The 10,000-nt window shown below is 40.9% G+C and overlaps 1 long non-coding RNA gene across 1 annotated transcript in view; it reads left to right on the top strand.

The window, feature by feature from the left end:
* The window catches only part of LOC145397695 (uncharacterized), a 340,526-nt gene that overhangs the window by 83,153 nt on the left and 247,373 nt on the right, over positions 1 to 10,000 (top strand). The gene's annotated exons all lie outside the window — the stretch shown is intronic.

Here is a 10,000-nt window from a genome sequence, read left to right as displayed (position 1 = left end):
CTTACTTCTCTTCATTTGACTCATCTACTCATTTCCTCAGCTTACTTCCTTCTTTCCTTCCCTCTTTTATCACTTCTTCCCATGTCTCTCTCAAACGTGCACCCCTAATGATTCTGCTTCCATTCTTTCTGCTTTCCCTTTAATCTATCCATCCTCCTTCCATCATTACCTCTTTCTCTTCCCACACTCTAACATGCTGTCCTTCCTACTTCCTCCTTCCCCTTACTTATTTCATCATAGTCTTCTTTTCCTCCCCTTGGCATTTTTTTTCCCTTGTCATTATGTCAATCATCCTCCATTTTCTCTCCTTCCTTCCTAGTCTCGTTGTACAGCTTTACATTTATTTATTTCCACGCCTGCTCCCCTCTTCTTTCTTTCCTTCCTTCCTTCACAGTTCCCTCCTCCCATTCTCCTAATCAGCTTTGTATCCCAGAAGATCGGATTCTGGGTCTTCCCTCTTTCCTCCTTCCTTCTAACCTTCTTCTGTCCTTCATTATCTCACTTCTTCCCTTTCTCCACCTTTTTGCTCCCTTCTCCTTCCTTCCATGCTTTCCTCCCTTCTTCCTCTCTTCCAGCCTTCCTTCCTTCATTATCTCCTTTCATATCTTTCCCGTTTCATTCATCCTTAATTGACTTTTTCTTTCCTCTCTCCTTTCCTTCTCTCCTTCCTCGCCTAAACCGTGACCCAGATAATCATGTTTCAGTCCTTCCAGCCATTACCATTTTTCCTTCCATCCTTCCACCCGTACCTCCTTCCTTCTTTCATCTATTTGATTCTTCTTTTTTCTTTTTCTTTTTTTTATTATTCCCTCACCTCTTCCTCCTATCTTTCCTTCACACTCTCCTCTATCATCTCATAGTAAACCTCGTGTGTACATGCCTCAGAGAATCATCCATCTTCATTTCTGTTCTTCAGCTTTCCCCCCACTCCCCCGCCCCCATCACTCTTATTATCTCCTCTATCCACTCATAATTTGATTCATCTCTTAGCCATTTCCTCTTCTTTCTCCCTTCCATTCTCCATTTTTGGCTTATTTCCTTTCATCCTTCTTGTCTTCCTCTTTCCTCCTTCCGTTCCATCTTTCTTGCATTCCTTCCCCCCCCCCTCTCTCTCTCTCTCCTAATTGCATGTCCCCAGATGGTCATGTTCTAATTACATTCCGATCCAGAAATCACGAATAATTTCTCTTTGTCCAATTAGTGATAATACTGTCAATGAACGTTCCTTGATCGTCATTGTGTGTGTGTGTGTGTGTGTGTGTGTGTGTGTGTGTGTGTGTGTGTGTGTGTGTGTGTGAGAGAGAGAGAGAGAGAATGTAGGATGTGCTCAAAGATGAAGCGATTATGATGTGTGTGTGTGTGTGTGTGTGTGTGTGTGTGTGTGTGTGTGTGTGTGTGTGTCCTCGTAGTTTCTGTCTGCTTTACACACACACACACACACACACACACACACACACACACGAATTCTCATCTCCTCTCTCTTCTCTCTCTCTCTCTCTCTCTCTCTCTCTCTCTCTCTCTTTACAGACTAAATGACAACCTTGGGACTCGTATATATAACGTGGAAAGCTTCATAATTTTTACAGCATTTAATGATATGGTTGAAACTTTATTTTAGGACCAGATAAATTGTCCTTTCTATTTTACAGTATTTATCTATAACATATGTCTATCTATCTATCTGTCTACCTATCTGTGTGTAAGGTATTTATCTATAACATCTATCTATCTATCTGTCTATCTATCTGTGTGTAAGGGGGGGGGTATATCTCCATAGGAAACAGCAGTGTGGAATACCGAGACATCTTCAGCGTAATACAAGAGTAAGGGGTGATGACTAACTTCCACGGACTTTTCAGCCGCTGAATGGGTCATATGCCGTCTGGCGGGTCCATGTATTCGACATGTGCATTCTGGCGGGAGAGAGATTATATAACCTTTCAGTATCGTGTGTTAGATGCCAATAATTAAATAAATTTTCATTCCATTCTAAATATCTGAGTGAATTTAACACAGAATTAATAAAAACATGCATAGAAACAAAAATAAAATGTAATTTCCTTCGAATACATAGTAAAATTGTACATACGGATGTATGTCAACAGTGATTTGAGGTTTTCGGAGAACCACATAGCTGTAGTGAGAGTGTAGTGTCGCGACCTATCAGGAGGCACATTTCTGGTTTCATGCAACTGACCGGCTGCAATTCGATAATGAACCCTCAACTTATCTGACATACGCGGATCATTTCCTTTTCTGCGATTAAATACGCACAAAAATCACACTGCAGCCGTTACTTCGGAGTGCTTTACACACTGAGATCTGAGAAAACATTTGACCCATATGTTATCCATCTGACCAGAAAACAGTGGGGAAAAAAAAAAGAATAATATGAACTTTTAGAAGTCTCTAGAACCATATTTGAAGCCCAGAAAAGTAATTGTGTGTGAATGCAGTGTATTTTTTTTTTTTTTTCAGACTTTTGCTTAGGCATATAGAAGTGGATGAAATTCAATTTCTTTTGACATTCTCATGTATGTTCTCATGCTTTTTTGTTACCTTTCATGCCAATTCAATTATTTTTCAGGTTTGTGTTGTGATACTAAGTTTTACTGTTAAAATGAGCAAGCAAAGAACACGAGCAACTGTCAAACACACTGACTTTGATTCTTCACAGTCAGATCTTCCTCTCTCTGAACTTCAAGCCCATCTACAAGTGGCAAGACATTTCCTCTCTTGAAGAACAAATATACCAACAATAGGAGTGTTATTCCAGACAAAGCCCAAACATTTACTTTCCTTTGGAGACGTGCAAACATTCCAACACAGTAAATCAATAATGTGATGATGAAACTCCTTTGTTTGATGGAAGAAGGAGCATGTGCATCTAAACAAGGCATATAGGCCGCAAAATCCAAAACTTTTGCTGAAGAACTTAATCATTTGTTTGATGCAGCTGCTTGCCAGTGTGATGGTCTGTCTGAGTGACGCTGTGAAAAGGAGATGAAAGTTCCACGACGACAGCATGTCGTTCTAATCTACCGGAGAACCACGCGGAATATGCAAATCGGTGGAGTAGATTGGGAGGTGACCATCATGAAGTGAAGAAAGGCAAGAGAGGATCGGCTGCAAGAAAGACAAGGAAAGCAGAGAGAAAAAAGGAAAAGGAGAGAGGTAGCATCCTCTGCAGGTGTGGTCGAATTAACTCTAGCAAAATCAGCCAAAAGTGAAGAAAGTTTTGAAGATGAGTGGATGGGCGATATTGCCATGCAGAGAAACAGGAACATTACACGAATTCCCACATTGGCTTAGGAAGCAGATCGGTACTGTGTGTCGAATAGGGCTGCTGCAGCCATCGGTACCGCTACATTAATTGACTATGGCATCATTAGTTCTGGAGATCACAGAAACGTAATCGACCATCACAAAGTATGGAGAGAACAACAGAAGGTAAGGAGGGATCTAAGGAAAGCAGCAACCTGCTAGGATGAGGAAATCACTGCTCTTGTTTTTGATGGATGAAGAGACATGATATAAATCAAGGAGAAAAAGGGGAGCAAGTGGTATGGGATAAAGGAAATTGAAGGCCACTATGTGTTATGAAACCTTCTATCTAGACCATCTGACAATGACTCGAGGAAATACCACTGCCACAGCAGAAGACTTCAGAATCTGGTTGAAGAAATGGATATTACAGATAAGAAAATTGTAGTGGGGGCCGATAGCACAACCACAAACACAGGATGGAAAAATGGAGCCATTCACCAGCTCGAGTGCCGCCTTGGTCGTCCTTTGCAGTGGTTCATCTGCAGTCTGCATTTAAATGAACTTCCACTTAGCCCCTTGTGCAAGAAATTCATAGGTCCAACCGAAAATGCAACACAGTGAAAAAGTCCAATTGGCAAAGCTTTGCCTAAGTGTGAAAGAGTGCAACTTACCTCTTCAGGTATTCAGTGTATTGCTAAAGAGCCTCTTCTTCTTCCAGATGTTGACCTTAATGAATTCAGTCGTGATCAAGCCCACCTCTATAAAATAATCAAAGCTGTACCATAGGGCTAGTGTCTTGGATGGAGATCTCCTATAAGAGAAGCCTGAGCCAATATCACATGCAAGATGGCTTACGACTGGCAGCAGAATTTGTTGGTTTTTATAGCAACGGAACAGAGTAGTGATGAACTCTGCTCACTTTCAGAGTTTGTCGTGTGCCAATATGGACTCATGGGGTTCAGCAGTAACTGTCATCCAAAGTACACAGATGGCCCAAAACATCTGCTGGAGAAATCTAGCTACTGCATTTACTGCCACCTGACAGTGAGACTGTTGCTTGGCAGGTGATCCAAAGAAAATGCCTTTTGGGCACACCTTGAAAATGTTTTATTGGCAATGCTAGCAGATATAGATCATGCAAATCGGAAATCGACCATAGTCAGAACCAAAATCATTCGACAAGCACATAACCATACACAACAACGTATCAGAGAATACAGGCGACCAAAGATCAATCGAAGTGCGAGCAATTTGAAAGATTTACTTCCACCAGTTGAAGGGTGCATAACGGGACCACCAATAGCGATGCACTTGTCTGATGAAGATCTCAGCAAAATCAGTGAAGAGCCCTTTATTATCCAGATACTAGGTGTGGAACGCTTTGTGATGATGGTAACAGAAGCATCTGGAGCAGTTTATGGAAAGGCTGCAAGAGATAGCTACATTAGAGCGGTACTCAAGTCCCGTTATTTTTTCGCCATCCTACAAAACTAAACAAGACTTTAATGCATCATTTACTCACTAAAAGTCGCTACCTACACTTCTATCCCACAAAAAACATTTTATATATATAATGTGTAACAAACTTAAACCAGTTTTTTATTTATGTTGATTATTACGCTATTTCTGATCAGTGTCAATGAGTAGATTCCGACTGTGCTATTTGTTTTTGTGTAAATCTATAGTTATAGGAATTATGCAACAATATATGTATCATACAAGGACAAGAACTGCAACTTGGTATCATTTCAAGAATGTTGAGAATGTCAAAGAATTTATATATTTCCTGGTGTATATTATGAATATAACATCACAAGGAATGCAGGGCACATAGTATCTAGAAATGCATTTTTGATCTTGACTTTCTTCTGTAACTGTGATGACAGTAGCGCAGCAATCCTCCAAATGTAATCGTCCATCATCGCCTCGTTCCACCTGCCCTGATATCTGGTTTCCATCAGCAGAATGTCCTGGTGGAATCATTCGCCATGCTCCTCACTGACTGCACCCAAGTTGCTTTTGAAGAAATCAAGGTGGGAATGCAGATAGTGCAATTTGATTGACATTCTGCAACCAAGATTGTGGAATGAGCCGATCAGGTCATCGACGAGCTGTGCGGAATCTGATCTTCTTTGGTTGCCAAGAAAATCTTCCACAACCCCTCTGAAACCATTTCAAGTCCACTCTTCAGCATTGGTCATTTTACCCTGGAGTTCACGACTTGCAAGCATTCTTCGAACTTGTGGCCTGGTGAATATGCCAGCTGTCACCTTTGCCATGCTCAGTTTGAGAAACATTGATCGAATATGCAGAAACGCATCGCCATCCTTTCACGACTTGTTTTACAAGACCAAGTTTTATATGTAGCGGCAGAAGCAATACCATCTCTCTGGAGATCAGTGGAGCTCTCAAAACATTGCACGAGCCTGGTGTGAGACTCTGAGAGGCCAGTCTTTCCTCACGAAATGTTCTCAGTGCTCCGGCTGTCTCACAAGCATAAAAAACATGAGTATTTCGTATAACCGCCTTGCATTCCAAGTAGGAACGAAATCATTTTGAAATCCCCACAAACCTCCCAGTTGTGATCTGCGTACTTGATCTTTGTCAGACAAATCTTCACATTCTCATAACCTTCTTTCATTTCAGAATAAGCAACCGGAATTGATGGGAGTTCGTTGCTGCTATGCAGAAGTACAGCTTTTAGGCTCTTCACGGAACTGTCTATGAAGAGTAGCCATTTTGAGGCCTTGTAATCCACTCCCATGGCGTGGAACAGACCCTTAGCATCTAAACAATAACACAACGAGGTTTCTTCAAAAAATCTGAAGAAGGATGAAAGCTTGCCGTGGCGATTCCTATGACTCAACTTGCAACTGGGATCCAACAAGTTCCATTCACTTAGACGTGATGCCAGCAGCTCAGCAGTGGACTTGGTGAGCCCTTAATCTCGGACCAAGTCCTCCAGTTCTTGCTGATTGGGAAAGTGTGGAGTGTTTCCGGAACATTCTCTAACATACGTTTCATCATCACTTTCCCCTCCGTCATCAACGATGTCCTCATGGTCAGAGACAACTTCTGTGTCCGCAGGAGGGACGGGAATCACCAGCTCATCACTGTAAGGCACCAGAGAGATCGAAGAAGACAAATTTGGATATACAATGTTCTTTCTGCCCTAAATGCTCTTCGCACCACTTTTATCAACCATGAAAAAATAACAAATGTCGTGGTGATTCGAAGGCTCTTGACACATTCTCGGAACTGCAAAAGGCATCTTCTTTCTCTCTCCTTGTAGCCAAGCTTCAAGTGCGTAGTGCGGAGCCCAGTCCTTATCTTGATCACCCATTGCCATGCCAAAATATGCTCTGTATGCAGGAGCAATTTTGGTATCAAGGTGGATTTTGTTTGATCATCTTCAATCCAATATGCTCTCCACATACATTAAAAAATGTATCGGCTGACAGCTTGCAAAAACGTTTACTGGTCATCCTCATCAGTGGAAACACCTTAAGGAACAGCTCAAAAACACATCGACCAGCCAAACTGGCAACGTGAGACTAGCTCATCGAATAAACTGATTCGATCCGCGTTGCATGACACAGTAATGGTCACATCAGTGACATCAGTATGGATGAAGATGGTGTGTGTGTGTGTGTGTGTGTGATGTGGTAAGCGATACGTCAACCATTACATCGGCGCAGAGTAAGAAGACTGGAAATAAACAATTACCAATTGTTGACAAAAACCTAGAGACAGACAAACAAAGTATACACCATCGGAATCAGCATGAAAAACTGAGTCTAACAAGACCCAAAAAATGAATAAAGAAATACTTTGTTACACAGCATAGGACAATTTAACCCTTTCAGGTCTCAAATAGGTCCCAAGGTCACGATTGAGAGACGTATTTTTTTGAAAAAAGTCAGGGTTTGCAAATAAAGAAAAAAATATATTCATGCACAAGGAAGTAATACACATCTGCCTATAAAACATTAGAGCTCTACTCACTATACAAGTGCTGCAAAAATGATGGGAAGTTGCTTAGCAAGTGATGTGTGGTAGTGTAGTGAGTATTGCCATCTCTGTAGGTAGGTGATTTCTTGGTGCTTAGGCGACATGATTGCATTGTTTGTTTCCATGTTTTTTTCATAAAAAACAGTGCAATACTATATGCACATTATATCTCACGCAATTTGTGAATGATTCTTGAGATGTTTTCTTTACAAAAAACACGCTAAACAGTTACAAGATCCATATAAAACTATCACTTACTTGCTAGTTACTACTGACTAATTTATTTTACTTTGCTCTTATTTTGCTTAGTACTGTCCAAGGCTGTGGGGGCGAGGACTTGGGGGTAAGCCTACGAGCTTGCCTTTTGTATGTACGTATGTTTAGTTTATTGTTGCTAACTATATCATCCTGTGTATTTACAGGCAGCAGTAGAGACAGTGATAAAATATTTGTTATTTCTCAAAACTGATGGTGTTATAAGTATAACCAGGAAATGTGAGAAACTCATGAAATACAAATCAGAAAAATTTAAGGAGACACTAAAAGTCATTTGTCAATGAAAAAGGCAACACTCGCTTCACATGTATGTCCGCCTGGTAACAAATAAATGCATGGTACGTGTATAAAAAGCTACAGAAATAACCTTAGAAACCTAAAATCATAAATCTGTAAATATTTTCCCTCAATCAGACACTCTAACACCCAAGAAATGAATAATTATTGAGACATACAATGCGGAAATCTCTTGCTTGCCTGTGACGCGTCAGCTATGTTCGTAGGCGGGAGGCAGGGGGTGGGGGATTGGAGGGAGAGTGGAGGGTGGGAGGTAGAGGGGTGGGGGATCGGTGGGAGATAGGAGGGTGGAAATAGTAGTTGGTGGGGGATTGGAGGAAGAGTGGAGGGTGGAAGGGTGGGAGGTAGAGGGGTGGGGAATCGGTGGAAGGTAGGGGGGTGGAGGAAGGGGGATGTGAAAGGGAGGAGGGAGGTGAGAGCTATGTATCCTCCAGGGCAGTAAAATATATTGCAGGCAATATTCTTTTGCTAAAAGAACTGTCAGATACTAAAATAGTAAAAAAATATTGCCAGATCAACAGTATATTAAAACCAATACATGCAACCCAACCCCCCACCATGATTAGTTCTTCCCAGACAGTTTAAACTAAAATATTGCGATCTGCGCATGCCTAGTAGAAGCAGAAGGGTCTGGGGAGCTGCTCGTATCCTTATTTCATTCACCAGCCTCACGCAACAATTTTCATTCATGCCTAAATATGCTGCCACAGGAGTGGCTAGGAGACCCCTACCGAGAAAGCCACTATAGTGGCCAGGAGACCTGAAAGGGTAGGAGAAATGAGGCCTGAAGACCTTGGGAAATTATGTGTCCAAAAGTGATAGCTAAATAGCGATATTCACAATTTTCACATTAAGAAAAGGAGGTATGACACTTGTTTACAGTGAATTTTTGTTTCCATTTTTAAAATTAGGGAGGTCCATTGTGTAAAACCTGAAGTGTGCCTGTTTATCAGTTACACTTCGCCCAATGACCCTACGCCCTACTGGACAGCATACTGACAAGTGTATATCTATATATCTATATCTATACCTCTCTCTCTCTCTCTCTCTCTCTCTCTCTCTCCGTCATACAATAGCATTCCAACCCGGATAAACTAAATACGTATCATTCATTTTATTTTCTTTTTTACTCACCTATTCTCCCCCCCTCCTTCTCTCTCTCTCTCTCTCTCTCTCTCTCTCTCTCTCTCTCTCTCTCTCTCAAAACCTATATCAGTATGGCATATCTGTATATTTGACCTTCTGCATTACACCAAAGTTACAGTATAAAAGTATTAAATATATATCGGGTAAAAAAACACGCACCTAAAAAAAAAAGTAGGCGACATACTGAGAGAATAATGACCTGGACTAAGTCACTCTCGTCAAAACAAAATGTTACCATACCACACTATACACCTGGGGGGAAATGTCATTATCTGCTTTTCTATTTATACACTAATCTGGTCTAAGCTTACAACGCAAGGACATGAAGTCATAATATGATCGATTTTTTTTTATCTCTTAGTAGTAGGCTTTACACTATCTTATCTTTTGTAAAGGTCATTATTTTCAGTCATTGTGTTATCAGTAACTCCTGTAAGAGTAGATTCAGCAAGAAGTCTTTCGCTGGTGCAACCACATCAGTAAATAATCTTAACTTCATCATGTTAATATAATGATCTTTTCCGTGTTTGTGTTTAAAAATGCCGTTTGGATCCTTGGCGATTACAGATTGCTTGTGTTACTTCACTCTTTCCTTCAGTTTCTTGCGTGTTGGCCTGTATGAATATCATTGTGTACGTTGCAAGGAATGAAAATATAATTGCTGTGATAGCGCCACCCTTTCCTGCTACAACACCAACACGAAATACAACTCACTATAATTCACTGAATGCAGAGAAAGCATGGTGAAGAAAGCTGAACATTTTTACAGAGGACTGTATGCAATAGTACCAACGGCTAACTTTTCAGTTGACTCAAGTGAAATACCTGAGGTAACACAAGAAGTAAACATTACTCTTTAAAATACGATAAGAGGGAAGGCCCCAAGAGATGAAGGAATTGTAGCAGATTTACTGTTTGATGCAGTAGCAGAAGTACAAAACAGGCTCTCCCACTTATTTACTCAGTTTACAATACAAAAGAAAATTCAAAGGTGTAATGCAAT

This window comes from Coenobita brevimanus, chromosome 5, assembly GCF_032717465.1.
Source record: "Coenobita brevimanus isolate Jiangsu-jjx chromosome 5, ASM3271746v2, whole genome shotgun sequence".
Lineage (NCBI taxonomy): Eukaryota > Metazoa > Arthropoda > Malacostraca > Decapoda > Coenobitidae > Coenobita > Coenobita brevimanus.
Note: the sequence above shows the minus strand (reverse complement) of the source record. Positions and strands in the feature narration are given on the sequence as shown.